This window comes from Corvus hawaiiensis, chromosome 2, assembly GCF_020740725.1.
Source record: "Corvus hawaiiensis isolate bCorHaw1 chromosome 2, bCorHaw1.pri.cur, whole genome shotgun sequence".
NCBI classification, from domain to species: Eukaryota; Metazoa; Chordata; class Aves; order Passeriformes; family Corvidae; genus Corvus; species Corvus hawaiiensis.
Window position 1 is genome coordinate 34,143,763 of NC_063214.1, and position 14,970 is coordinate 34,158,732.

The window sequence follows — 14,970 nt, forward strand, 5'->3', positions numbered from 1 at the left end:
GGGAAAAAAGATTTCTCTGCCTTCTACCCCACAGTATTTAAGAGAGTTCAAATTCTGGGCCCTTTTGAAAAGGCTGTCCAAGATCAGCATGTTTTTGTGCTCCCAACACCAACTCATTATCCATCCAGCTCTTGCACATTTCACCTCTCCATTTCCAAGCTTACAGACATCTCACAGCATCCCAGAGAATACACTGAGATCATCTGAATGTATCAATATGCATTTGGATCATCTGTTAAACCCACAAGGCATCCACTGCCAAAAGATCCATAAAGAGTGGAGAGTCTGTGACTTCTTCTTCACCATTTCTTGTTAAAAATATTTCAGTCCCAATTCCCATAGAACCAGGATGTCACCTAAAGAGGACTGTTTGCCTTCAGAGCTACATGAGAATTCAGGTTTTCAAGTAAAACTGAGCTATCAAAAAATCAAGTTGCTTATACATGTAGTTTCCATTATAGAGCAGATAGACTCTGCACATATGAACAGTGCTTTTCCAAGATTTCACAGCAAAGAAGTGAGTAAAGTTTTAATCTAGAAAGTGACAAGAGGATTAAAGAGATTACAGACCTCTAAACGAATTACAAGAGCCATGTCATTCTGTAACACTGTTCACAAGAATTGAGCTCTACCTTCAGAAGCCTGTCATTTGGATTATTAAGTTTTTAAACATGAAAGGGCTGTATCCCAACACTGACTTTCAAGCCTAAAAGCGTTTTGATCTGAAGACGGTTGACCATAGCAAAAACATCAAGCTAAAGAGTGTAGGAAGTGGCTTCAGACCTTTTGAGCAGGTATATGATTTCAAGCACCAGTTTGATGATTAGGTTGAGCATCCACAGGCACAGGAAGCACCAACTCTAAGTCAAAGAAAGGACAAGTCCCAGCTGACAGTCACATAGAGGCAACAAAAATCCATTTTTTTCTCTCCAGCTTTCTGAAGTTCTCTCCTTTCTTGAATCCTTGGAGAAGGACATTTTTCTGCTCTATTCCACTTTCCATGGGATTCCATATAAGTAGAAATTCCACCTTTCCTGTTACTTTTTGGCACAGGAAAACAGTTACTTTTCTTCACACAGGAAGATAGATTTTAAAGAGAGCTTGAGCTTGTAAAAACTGTACCATCCTACTCCACAAGTGAGACAAAGTGCTCCAAAGTCATATTCTGTATAATAACAGAAATTAAGATTTTACCAGTTTCCTCAGAGCTCTGCAGAGCCTATGAAAAATCATTTAAGTTTTCAAGTCACAAATACCACTGACCCCATCAGCCTCACAGACTCAAGAGTGGTTTTATGAAGAGTGGGTCACACTTCTGCAGGCAATCTCCAAGCCCTGAGCAAGAACAGTGCTGGCCAGAGCTGTGACAATGCTGAAGTGACAGGCAGCACTTGAGCATAATCTGGCCAACAGTTACTGCTTACAGACGCCATGAGAACTCCACTAGAGATATTAGAGGAAATATTTTTGCAGAAATCCACTCGCAGGCACAAAGGCGGAAAAAGAAATGGCACAAAGCTCTCAAGCATGACTTTGCTTGCTCTTGTAGGAATGACAGAAACCCACAGCAGCACAGACTTCAGCCTAAGCATGAGCCACTCATGAACATTGTGGTCTTTCAGTACCCAAATATTGCCTACAAGAAATCTGGAGGGGATCCATTTACAAGGGCATGTAGTGATAAGACAAGAGGAAAAGGCTTCCAACTGACAGAAGGCAGGTTTAGATTTGATATGAGGAAGAAATTTTCTACTGTGAGAGTGGTGAGGCACTGGTACAGGTTGCCCAGAGAGGCTGTGGATGCCCGGTCCCCTGGGAGTGTTCAAGGGCAGGTTGGACGAAGCTTTGAGCAACCTGATCTAGTGGAAGGTGTCCCTGCCCATGGCAGGGGGTTGGAATGAGATGATCTTTAAGGTCCCTTCCCACCCAAGCCATTCTAGGATAGATACCCTGGCTCCAGGCAGCTTGACATGGTTAAGCCATGACACTGCCCATGCTCCAAAACCACCTCCAATGGCAGTGAAGACTGAGCTACAGAGACGAGCACAAAGCCAGGTGACAAAAATTTCAACATGATAACACAGTTTCAACAGACATTCAAGCACAGCCCCAGTTTCCTCTAAAAATGAAAGGCTTCAGTGAGATAACTCAAGCAATTAAACCTACACAAAAGCCTTGAGTCACTTGCTGGGTCACGATCCATCTGATTCCAAGAATCTGTATGCAGGCTGCTTACCCAGAAATTAACCTACTGCCTCAGAAAGTGTTACTTAATTTAGAAGAGTGATTACTTACAGCACCTGCTGCTAGCCTCGCAGCCCCATACGCCAGCTCCTCCAAAATTAATGCTAAGTCTTCTAAAATTATTTACATAAGTAATTAAGGAAAGAACTAAAAAAACAGTGCTAAATGTAAAACATAACGATCAGCTGGGTTATCAGCAGCAATCGAAACTGTAATTTCCAAAGTAAATAGTGTGAGTTAAGGCAGTTTGAGCTGAAGTTGCAGTCAGCTCTTGTGACAGACTCCCTTCCTCAGCCAGGAATAAACAGCAAACACTGCACAGGAGACACACACCAAATCGTGTATGTGTATGACAAAATCAGCTCAGAAGCAGCGCCACACAGCACAAGAGCCTTTGCAAAAGAGGTGTCCTGGCTTTAAAGCCACATTACCTGTAGGCTTTAAATGTAAAGCCAAACCCAGAACAACCTTGTCTTGCAAGCAAAGAGCCTCTAGCAGTAGCCGAGGACTGAGGTCAGCAGGCAACGGAGAGAGGAAAAGAAGGGAAGAAAGGAGGACCAAGGAACAGGCTTCATTCTCAAGCCTTAGTCCTTCTCTAGAAGTTTCTGTTCATATCTACAGACAGAGATTCAAAATAAGCACACAGGCCCTAATGGGATGCATCCAGGAATGTCGAGGGAGCCGGCACAGGCCACTGCAAGGCCATGCTCAGTTTGATCAATCACGGCAACTGGCAGAAGGGCCCATAGACTGGAGGAAAGCAAATATCAATCCTGATGTTCCAGAAGACCCAGGGAACCACAGGCAGGCCTACAGGTACCTCATGAAGTTCAACAAGGAGAAACACAAAGTGCTGCACTCAGGGAAGAACAGCCACAGGCACCTACATATGCTGGCAGTAGGTGGAAAACACTCTGGCAGAAAAGGACCTGGGGGTCCTGGTGGTCACCAAGTTGAGTGTGAGCCAGCAGTGGGTCCTTGCAGCCAAGAAGGCAAATGGTATCCTGGGCTGCATTAGGCCAAGTATTGCCACCAGGTTTGAGGCAGATGATCCTTCCCTGCTCCTCAGCACTGGTAAGGCCACACCTGGAATGCTGGGTACAATTCTGGGCTTTCCTGTATGAGACACACAGACCAGAGAGTCCAGCAAAGGGCCACAAAGATGCTGAGGGGAGCATCTCTTCAGTAATGAAAGGTTGACAGAGCTGGGAATGTTCAGCTGAGAGAAGAGCAGGCTCAGGGAATCTCATCCATGTCTATAAATCCCTGTGGGGAGGGTGCAAAGCAGATGGAGCCAGGCTCTTGTCAGTGATGCCCAGGGTCAGAGGCCATGGGCACAAACTGAAACACTGAGGGCCCCTCTGAACACCAGGAAACACTTTTTTACTGTGAGGGTGACCAAGCTGACACAGGCTGGCCAGAAAGTGGTGGAGTCTCCATCCTTGGAGATATTCAAACGCTGTCTAGGCACTGTCCTGGGCAACTACCTGTGGGTGGCCTTGCTTGATTACAGCAGGCTGGGCCAGATGACCTCTGGAGTTCCCTTCCAACCTCAACGAGTTTGAGATTCTATGAAGAAATGTACCTAAAGGTGTATAGGCATCAAGAAGAGCCCTTCCAAGAGCCAATGCAAACCTTAATTTAAACTATTGAATGCATATTTTTATTCTTGAAAAACAATGCTTGTTTTATGCTTGAAAAACAATGACATTTCAGTAATGGTAGCTGAGATGTTCCATGCTTCCTCCCAGGAGAAGGGGTTCAGAATTAAACACGTAACCCTTCACCACACAGGTCTGTCTCAGAGAAGAGTCAGCCCACTCGCTTGTGTGCACACAAACTGGAAGCAATTCACATTTGGGGGCTTATTCCTGTTCCTAATCAAGAGAGAGGTTATTTGCAAAAATTCAGCTGGGATCTTACAACCTACTTCATGCACTCAGAAGAACTTTTTCAGCAGCTTGAAAACATCCAACAGTCTGTGCCTGCTTCCTCCCCTGACCCATATATATCAAAGTCTAAAAGCCACAAGCGGCCTATACAGAAAAGTTTGCCTTTTAGGAGATGGAACAAAGAACATAACATTCCTGTCTGAGTGCAACAAAAACAGTTTGAACAAGATTTCAAAAGGTCACAGTCATTGCAGCCTCCCAGAACTAGAGGCACCCAGTTGCAATTCAAGCTACGCAGCTCATCTCTTTCAAGCCCAAAAGCTTGGCTAAGTTTGCAGGTCTTTTGGGGACACTAAGCAAAGTACCGGAGTGCCTCAGCTCCAGACACTGGCTGTCTCAGAAGCCAAAGCAAGCAAAGTAAAACTCAAAGTACTGAGGCTTAGGAGAGCTGTGTGGGCAAAATCTGACTTCGCCCATTGCTTTGCAGCTGTGTAGCAGGACCAGAAAGCATCACACTTCATATTATTCCTTAGGGTGTTCTTATTTCTTTGCTTATGGTTTATGTATTGAAGCATCTTCTAATCTGTACAGCCTTCCAAAAGAACCCTCTATCTGCTGTTTCACTGTACAATGAATTAACGAAGGTTTGATATAAATAACTAGCCTGAAATTATTTTGGAAGGAAAAATGCACAAGAGTTTCTGCAGAAAAGGATACAACTCTCCCTTCCCCCACCCCCTTGACCAACTCTGCCTATACAAGACTCTCGTACAATTTCTGGACATTTTTCTAAATTTTAGGCACTGCACAGAAAACCATTCATGCATAAAACACTACTCAGTGATAAAATGTTACTAATGTGGGTGAAAGAACGACTTCTGCCAAGTAATATAGAATACCTGAAAGTGCACAGGAGCTCTACCACCCTTCTATACACTGAGGACATGGCTGAAGTGAATTGAGAAAGGTTACACAAGTTTACAACAGAGAAGAAACACATCTTCCAGGCTTCTGTCCTGTTCTGGTTCTGCACCTGCAACTCTCCAACCCCCTGCTAATTTTGCAAGCGACTCTGAAACAAGGCATAGAGTGGGGATCTGCTGCTGGAACAGGCTGCCAGGCAGAAGCTGCTGGGGCTGGTACCACACTCAGAATGGAAACAGCTCAGAGAGCAGGAGGAACTGGCAGCAGCTTGCCATCCTTATCCATCTTCTGTGCAACTTTCCTGATCAGAGACACTGGCACTGCTCACTCTTTTGCCTTTCCACTTGTGTGAGCCTCACAGATTTGCTCCTGGTTTAAACTATCAAGTGATTACAACACTTTTCCCTACTCCCTATAGGGCACAGGTTGCATAAAGCAGAGATTTTGATCACTGCTCCTGGCACAGCTCATAGTGTTCTTGTTCCAACCACCTATGCCAGGAATGGGATGTTCATGTCACAAAATCACAGAATCATTAAGGTTAGAAAAGACCTTTAAGATCATCAAGTCCAACCATCAACCCAGCACCACCGCCACGTTCACCATTAAACCATGTCCTCAAGTGCCACATCCACACATGTTCTGAACACTTCCATGGATGGTGACTCCACCACTTCGTTAGGCAGTCTGTTTCAATGATTTACAATATTCATTTGACAAAAAAGTTCCTAACATCTAATCTAAACCTCTCTGGCATATCTTGGGGCCATTTCCTCTTGTTCTGTTAAGATGAAGGAAACGTTCAGTACTTTTTCTCTGGAAAAACCTTTCACCATCAGACATTCCTCCACAGCTTCTGCACTCTGAGGTGCTTAAAGCCCTCAGCACATCCCCTCAGACTGACACTGACCTTGTTCCCCACTTCCCTCACCTCGCACCAGGATGAATCTGTTGACCTCCACTCAAACCACGTGCTCCAGCCTATGAACTCACCCCAAAGCAAAGCACATCGAAGTTGTGACATGACCATCACATTCCTTTCTCTCTAAAGTGCACTCATTTATGTTGCTCTGCTGAACAGCTGAGGGACCTCTATTCCCACAGGCTTTTCTGGGCCCCACCTCCTTGCTCATCTGTTTCCTCCTTCCCCAGGAGACGGGTGGCAGATGCCCACCTGGGGCTGCAAAGCCCCAGCATTACCAGTTACTTCCCATCAATTTTAACTCCTAAACACTTTTCAGATCAATGCATGAACTGCCACTTCAATAAAACATTAAGAGCTGAGCATCAGAACCCTCCTTTGATTCATGTAAGATTCTGGTAAGAGAAGCCAAATTTCTAGAGACAGCTCTTGCGGCAGAAGCAGAAATAGAACAAAACCAACATTGTCCTCATGCAGTGGCATCATGCCAAACCTCTCTAGGCTTTTGGCATCAGAAAAAAATGCCAGCCATCACTACATTCAGCAGGAATCAAGCTGAAGTTCTCAGCTGTGCAGTCTATCAGCAGTTCAGCTTCTTCAACTGCATCGAGGTTCTGATAACAGGAGTAAAGTTATTCCCAGTATGAGAGACTTTCTGAAAGGGATGCTTGCTTCAGTCACCACAAACAAGGTGCTAACGACAAGCCAGGTTTGAGTCATAAACTCCATTAGCCTCTTTACAGAGTTTGTGGTTTGTTTTTCATATTTCTCTTTGTGCACAGTGAAAGAGGTTCTCTTTTATTTGTATTCCCCACTTCCAGTACAATTCCAGCAACAGCTGTGTTTTAACACCTTTATCACTTCTTTTTTCTTAACAGGAAAACAAACAAAAGGCCACACACCGCCTGGATTTTCCCTCCTTAGTGGTACAGAAATATTTTATTCATCTGCTCCGTGTCCCTTTCAGGTTTTACAAGGTAAAACAAATTTTAGCCAACAGCATTTGTTTGTGACTTCCAGTGCCATTTGTTTTCTTTCTCAAAGATTCAGAGAACCACCTTGACCTAATCCCCTTAGTACTGCTATTAAATTAGCAACTCAGCTGGCTGGTGGGGACCACATTTTGATCACAACAGGCACCCCTGTTCCAAGGAGATGGGTGAACCAAGTGTTGCAATACAATGCCCTGGCAATGGGCACAGTGGCAGAAGTTGTCTGAGCCAGCATCAGGACATGGCTGAAAGGACTTGGAAGCAGATTCACACCCCATTTGGTCACTCCCACTAGAGGGACAACAACCTCAGGCAGAGCTGCAACAGCCACCCCAGTATCTGCCCAGAACCACAAATTAGTGGTGCAAAATAAAGCTGCGAGGAGGCAGTGCCTCTGCGTTGGTTCAATTCCTCTGGCTGTCAACCAGCTTGGAGTCAGTCCCACAGGTAGAAAAAACCTAAGAGATTGGAATCAGGCCTCCCATCGGTGAAGCAACCGATTTCACTGGCCTTTTCATCAATCCCTCAGGGCTGTTTTCACTCTCTCATGAGAATCTGGGATATAGTTATGTAAAACAGATTCCTCATCCTTAATTAAAATAAAGTTCACATGCACACCCTGCTGAAGGCAGCATTAAAAAAAATTACTTCTATGAGGAATAAGTCACTTATAATTAAAAAAAAAAATCTCATTGTGCACATAAGGGAGTGTCAAACACTTGCCAGCCACCTGGATAATTGCTTCCTATGAAAAACTGCAGAGGAGAGCCCTGGGGAAAGGAAGGGTCATGCAGAGAGTCTTGCAAAGTACAAGTGGGATTTACCCTGCACAGGTGAGTGCCTGAAAGCCTGTCACCAAATTCTACCTATTCTGAGGCTACAGTCACCAATTCTCCACTGCACTAGTATGGTCTTTCACCTGTTTTAAAATCAAAGCCCATGGTGTTTAACCAAAAGTTCCCTGGCTGTAAAAGCATGAGAGCTGATGGTTCATATCAGCTTTACCTGCTGACTTTATGATTTAAACCTGTGTTCCTTCCCTTCTTCCCATATGAATAGTCTCAACTGCTTTAGCTTCTTCTCAGAAGGTAGCCCATTTCTTTGCCCTTTCAGCTGCCTTTCTGCAATGCCACTGTACTCTGCAAGAGATGTGGAGACCAGAACTGTACATCACCCACAAGATATGGGTGCATCAAGCATTTATACCAAAGCCAAATGGTGTCATTCATCACTTTCCCCATGAGGATGGTGGCTTTTTTGGTTGCTGCTGCAGTGATGCTTCCCTCTCCATCGTAAAATGTGAAATTGTCCCAAATTTTTTACTTCCTATTATTCATGTGGCCTTCAAACCATAAAAAAGCCTTTCCTCCAAACTTACAGGAACTTAAGATGTTGACAGAAGTTTTCTGAAAATCCAAACATATTATATCCACTTTAACCCTTTCTTATTGACACCCCACAGAACTTAATGGGGTGGGGCAGGAGGATTTTCATTTTCAGAAGCCAAACTGACTTTCCCAGCAGTTAACATTTCTCTATGTCTTCAGAGATCCTTTCCATTCCTGGTAGCATGACATTCTGTTGTGCTGTTCCCAGGATCCCCTCTAGAGCCCTTTTTATAGTTGGGAATCACACTGGCAGCTCCCCAGTCCTCTGGCACCGTGGCCGTCTGTAGTGATAAATTATACAGCTTGGCCAGCAGTTCTGCAGTTTCACATTCAAGCTCCTCAGGACTCTGGAAAGGCATCCAGCTCTGGGGACTTATTAACATTTATCTGTTTGGTCTAATTTTTCCTTTTGTAATTATCTCAAATTAGTTTATCGATCTATTGGCTACAAGAAGTGCACTTGACACAGGAACATCCCCAACACCTCCAGCAGTTAAGACTTGATATTCTCTGCTAATGCTTTATCATCTTCAAGTAGCTTTTATATACCTTTAACATCAAGCACTCCCCAGGATACCCAAACCTTATTGGATTATATCCTCACATACATAATGTTTATGTCCTAGTGGCTATAATAAGTGATGTCCTAACATCTCAGGAGAGCAGTCCCAAGACAGACTGTTTAATCTACCTGCTGTCCCCCTCCTACCAACCTGTGCCCTGGAGCAGCTGTCACCCCGCTTTTCTCTCCTGGTGAAAGTTTCAGATACCACAAGAGATCAGTGAGATTAACTGTGTCACCATGGCAGCCAGCTGTAAGGCAGGCTGGAGATCCAAGCCCTCACAATCCAAGTCCGGGACAGGAGCTGTCGAGGCCTAAAGTGGAGTTTTCTAAAAGCTCATGTCCAGGAAGGCCAGCACAAATGGAAAGTAGCCTTTGTGTGATGTGATGATATTTATAGATGCCAGCCAATCTGAGGTGCAAGCAGCTGCAGATTTTAATGGTTTACCCTGACTGAAGTACTAAAGCAGGTACCTTTCTTGCTGCCACAAAAAGTGTTTCTGTTCCTCACCAGCGCGTCCCTGTAACACTCACAAGGTTCAATGAAAATGGTCCTTTTGGATGAGGCTGTGTGCGAAGCTACCTGCCTGCACAGGCACTTGCAGAGTAGAGACTCAGACAGTTTCCTTCTTCCACACCCTCCATTCCTTGGCATTTATACCTTTCAGAAGCCCATAGCAGTCCTGCCCTCCTACTTATTTTATAAAAACTACACAAGTATATAGCTTTTATCTTCCTCTTGCGTCAATCCCTCCAACCCCAAAGTCACTTCTGTTGCTTTCCTTCAACTTCCTTCTGTTTATCTACTAGAAAGTAACAAAGATCAAAGGCACCATTACATCACAATAAAAAAATCCCCCCACCCTTCACACTGATTAGCAACATCAGACTCAATTTTCAGAAAGATATTTAAGAGTTTTTTTAAATACTTTGCCAGTTTAGGTGCCAAATCCCAACAGTTTCCGAGGGAATCAAGCGCCCACGCGCTTTCTGGATTCCCACTAGATGCCTACCCACATCTTTTAGTACGTAACCACATGAAACACTACTTTTGATCTCAAGGTTAGGCTCTCAAGTGCTGCTAAGACAGCCCCTGAATGTTCCCACTGAAACACACAGGCTACAGAGAGAGTTATGTCTCCTGGTTAGGGAGAAGAAAAAGAAAAAAAGGAAAATAAAAAGAGGAAGGGGGGAAAAAAGAAGAGTAAAAGAAAAAAAAAAAGGAAAGAAAAAACCCTCCACAACTTTTGATTTTTGTTCTTTCATGCCAGGCAGATCTTACCAAATACCTGCTGCACATTTCCTGCCAGATGAAAGCTTTGTTTTCATCTTGGCTATGAATTCTGAGGCACAGATGTTGCTGAAGTCTTTCTGTACATATTGCAGGGTATTCAGACATAAAATTACATTATGCTATATCAGAAATGTGTTTTCCTACTCCTCCTGTGCCTGCTGCTTCTCTGTTTGCCCTTTACACCTATATGACAGAACTAGGCATATTATTCTCCAGCATAGTTGTGTTTTATGCTCACCAGGAGCCTTTACTGGCAGTGTTTAGGTGGAAGGTGACAAGGCATCACAGCACCTCCATGAAAAAGCCATCAAACATTTGTACAACTCCTACACTATAGCACTTTGGCTATGAAGTGGAGGACTGCAAGGTAGAAGAGGAACAGCAAAACAGTAGGATTTTTTAATTTTGTGTGACTGGCAGCAGCATTAGCAACGTAATTCTGTCTTGGAGTAAAAATATATTTCCAGCTGGACACCAGCAAGAAGTTTGGGTCCAGCTTATAATCATTCTTTCAATTCTGAAAAATTTCTCAAGAATACATGTAACACTTGACACAAGACATTATACAGGTTGGTGATGGGAAAATCCCAAAAGTGCTCTGCTACACTAACAAATGAACCCACTAGGCAATGCACGGGAAGTCCCTACAGCATGGCAGGGATTACAAGCATTATTCCTCTACAGGGACTCAAAACAGAATTCAGGGCAACAGAACAATGGGATGGGGAGAAATACATGATCCAGTTGTGATTTTTTTTGTCAGGGTCTTTCTCCCAAATACATTTACTAAAGACAGAGAACCAGTTAGAGAAGAGTCAAAATCAAAAGGCTGAGAAAGTTGGGGCTGTTTAGCCTGGAGAAGAGAAAGCTCCAGGGACACCTTAGAACCCCTTCCAGTACCTAAAGGAGGCTACAAAAAGGTTGGAGAGGAACTTTTGACAAGGACATGGAGTGACAGGGCAAGGGGGGGGTGGTCTTCAGCTGAAGGAGGGTAGGTTTAGGTTTGATATTAGGAAGAAATTCTTTACTATAAAAGTGGTGAGGCACTGGCAGAGGTTGCCAAGAGAAGCTGTGGATGCCCCAATCCCTGGAAGCATTCAAGGTCAGGCTGGATGGGGTTTTGAGTAACCTGGTCTAGTAGAAGGTTCCTTACCCATGGCAGGGGGGTTGAAACTAGATGATCTTTAAGGTCATTCCAACCCAAGCCATTCTGTGATTCTATAAAATCCATTCTGCACTGAGGACTTTCAGATCTGCAGCATAAGCAGGTCCCACAGGAGCTGACTGAGCAGGTGCTAGAGGTTCAGAGAGCTTGGGGAGAGAGGGATATAAGTACAAAATAAGCAAAATAAAAAGCTGTATACAGTAGGTACCACAATAACAGAGTAAAAAGGCACTTACTTGAGCGTCAGTTCTGAGGAGACACTAAATCTCACCATATGTCTTACAGACCTTACTTCCAGCTTTCAGACCTGCAGGCAGCTCCGTGATCTTTAATACTACACCACAGCTACAGTCACTCATACTGCTTTGCAAAGTTTCCTGCCAGGTCAGCTCACAGCCAAGTGCTGAAAGGGAAAGGCACCCTTGCCTTTGGATGGCTGTGTGCCACGATGAGCTCAGCTGTGTCAAGCTTCATCCTCCTCAGCTCCTAAGAAACTCAAGCGAAGAGCACACGCCCAGCAGGTGGAGAGAGATCTCTCCTGTCCTTTCATCATGCACTCAGTCTTCAAGAAAATGCAAGTTCAGAATTACACTTTTAATGTTAATTTTGAGTTGACCACATCAAAAGGAAAACAGCAGCCAAGGGCCACATCCTTGCTTTATAGTTTGGGGGAGGAGGGGAGTGCAAGCTAGTTTTGAGAAAAAAAAGCAAAACACGAGCTTCTCATATGCTAGTCAAGAAGAAAGTTAAGTCAACCACAGACTCTCCTCCAAAATTTGTAGTTAGTTCATTAGGAATTTAGAGCCCTCACAGAGTTTTTATGCTGAAACTAGCACAGGTTATGCTTCATAGAGAACCCTTTCCCTGCTTACCTCATTCACACCCCAGTGAAAAGAAAAATAACGCTCACAAGAGCCCCACCACAGAAGGGAAGCACATGAATTCATGAGAAGGGAGAGAGAGCACAGACAGCAGGCATGCTCATCATCTTGGATTTCAGATGGTTTACCTATAGCTACAGGAAGTGCAGATGGAACAGGATCTCATGCCTTCAAAAACAAAAACAGCTACATCACACATTGGATGAGATCACCTTGTTGAAGTCACTGCTCCTCCATACTGAGCCAAAATAATAGGGTGGGATTCAAAGAGCAACATCATCAGAAACACAAAGCATCCACTGTAGTACTAAATTTAAAGCAGGTATGATGTAAAAAGCAGAAAGCCACTTGCTGCTCAGGTGAGATTCTTTTCATCTCCATAACCATTACATCCTAAACTGCACATTTACACATGTAATGTCAGCACATGATAAAATGTTTTTGAAATAAAAAAAGCCCACACAAACACTGTTGGTGGCATTTGGACTAGGTCCCAGGATGAATAAGTATTGGATCAGAAGGCAGGAAGGGCTCCTGCAGGATACATCTAGTGTTAGAAAGAATTGGCTCTTAAAAAAACAAAGGTCACCTAGAATAAAATTGATTATGTGAATTTAACCAAAAAAAAAAAAGAAAAAAAAAGAAAGAAAAGATCCTGATGATCATCTAATGAACTGCAGGAGATAAAGGAAATCAAGCTGAGATCATTTCAACATTAGCATTTTTCTAAAGCAGCAAATAACTTTAAAAGAAGCCATTGCCTGCAAGAAAAGACACTGTTGGTTGGACAAAGTAAATGACTAAATTCTTACCATTTTTTACAGCTCATCACTTCTGAACATTTTTCTTTTGCAGCTCAAGGACTTGTTTCAGAGACACTCAAAACAAATGAAAACGTGGCACTCTGAAGTCTACAAGGTTGTGAGATTTCTGATCTGCCCTTGCAGCCTTCTCCTGCCCTGACACCCCTAAATCCCCTCTTTGCCGTGAGTAAGTTGGAAACAAGTTAGGGAGGGGGGACTGTTAATATGAGCTGGCAGGACACTGTTTCAGCAAGTATAGCTTTGATGTGAAAGCCAGAAGCCCTACTATGACAGTGCAGTGAGTCACTTGATGACAAGTCACTGAGGCATTTAGAGAGGGACTTTGAATTCTAACAAGTGACACTGTTTTGCCTCCTCTAACTGAAGGATGTGCCTTTATTGAACCTGGAATCCAAACACTGCCTGTGACCGTCTGCCTCCATTTAAAGACAGCCTACACAGAGGAATACACTGTTGCGTACTTTCAGTCTTGCAGCAGAGCCCTGAAGGAATCTTGAGTTGTTTGCTTTCTCTTCTTGAAACAAGTCCTGCTTTTGTCATTCCCAGCCCTACCCTTACCTCCTCAGCCTTTCTAATGAAATCTACAGATTCAAGTGTTTCCAGACATCTCATCACCAAAACTACCTGCTTGATAGAGGAAGATAATGGGTTTCTTTCCCTATCCAGTCTTCACCCCCGCCCAAGCCCTGAAGAAGATGCTTCTTACTGGGGTGGAGGACAAAATATTTTACCTCCCTGCTGCTCATCTGTGCTTGCCCAGTATCTTCAGGATCACAGAAGTATGGGGAATCTGTTTCTCATCAGTCTTAGGAGTGGCTGGGGAAAGTAAAGATAGGCAGGAGACGAACAAGGATTCTGTAGAAAGGCAAAAGGAAAACCAACAAATAATGCTCTAAGAGATATGATCAAGGAATGGAAGCAGGGAAAAGAAACCAAACAGGAAGAATACAAAAGTTAGTTCCCCCATACACACTGCAAGTTAAGTTCAGTATTGTTGTCAGGGCTCCCAGAAATTGCAAGAGAGATACTAGTCTGACAGTGGAGGTTACAGCTCCAGATAAAATGTCAGTTTAATTTTATTCATTCTCTTTTAAATCTGGTTTAGGAACATATGCAAAGGAATTAAAGCAGGCCTGGAAAAGTACTTCCAGTCTCACTTCTTCAGAGTCTTTTGGCAGTGGCCTGGTAGTGGATGAGACTCCTGCTGATTTCTGTGAATAAGGTACAGCTTTTTTACTCATTCTCTCTGCTACCAAGGGAGTCAAAATTGCACAGAAGAATTTATAGCACACAAATGTAAGAGACTGTAATTTTTCCCAGACACCTTATTACCAAGGCATATAGGCTGATGCAACAATAAGAAATTTGATGAGCCAGAAATTAAAATGTGGATTTTTATATTGGATTAAGGTAACTGTGAGACAATACTCGTTGCTGGTACTGCAGCTTCCTCTCCTTCCTTCCCTTGCAACTTCTCTGGCTTTCTGTAAGGCTACTCAGTGAAGACTTCAGTGATTTTGGAGAATTAAGTTACAATGCTAGTAACTCACTGTTAAGAGGTAGTAGATACTGTCACTTCCTCACAAAAAATTAGGAACTGGAGACTCAAACCAAAGCCTCTGTGTGCTTAAATCTCTTTATTTAAGTCTTCAAGGCACATTTGGATCAAATTCTGTCATTTCTCTCTACAGATAGGAGTGGGAGAAGTCTCTTTTATATGACACATATTTTTGCATAGCTTTCACATCTCCAGAATCTTGGAGCTTAACAGAAAGCATCAAACACCTTAACACACACCCACAACGTGCATACATTTTACCAAAGAACCTTACCAATGACTTTGATTATCAGAAAATGGATGGTTTTGATGAAGGGCTACGTG

The 14,970-nt window shown here is 43.5% G+C and overlaps 1 protein-coding gene across 5 annotated transcripts in view; it reads right to left on the minus strand.

Annotated features, from left to right (window-relative positions):
* The window catches only part of PAK1 (p21 (RAC1) activated kinase 1), a 75,592-nt gene that overhangs the window by 53,050 nt on the left and 7,572 nt on the right, over window positions 1–14,970 (minus strand). Inside the window, exon 1 of one of the 5 annotated variants that reach the window (XM_048294355.1) lies at window positions 13,820–13,943. The exons of the other annotated variants lie outside the window; for them this stretch is intronic. The gene's annotated coding sequence lies outside the window, so the exon portion shown is untranslated. Of the gene's footprint in view, window positions 1–13,819; window positions 13,944–14,970 lie in introns of those variants that run through there. 5 annotated transcript variants of the gene reach the window in all.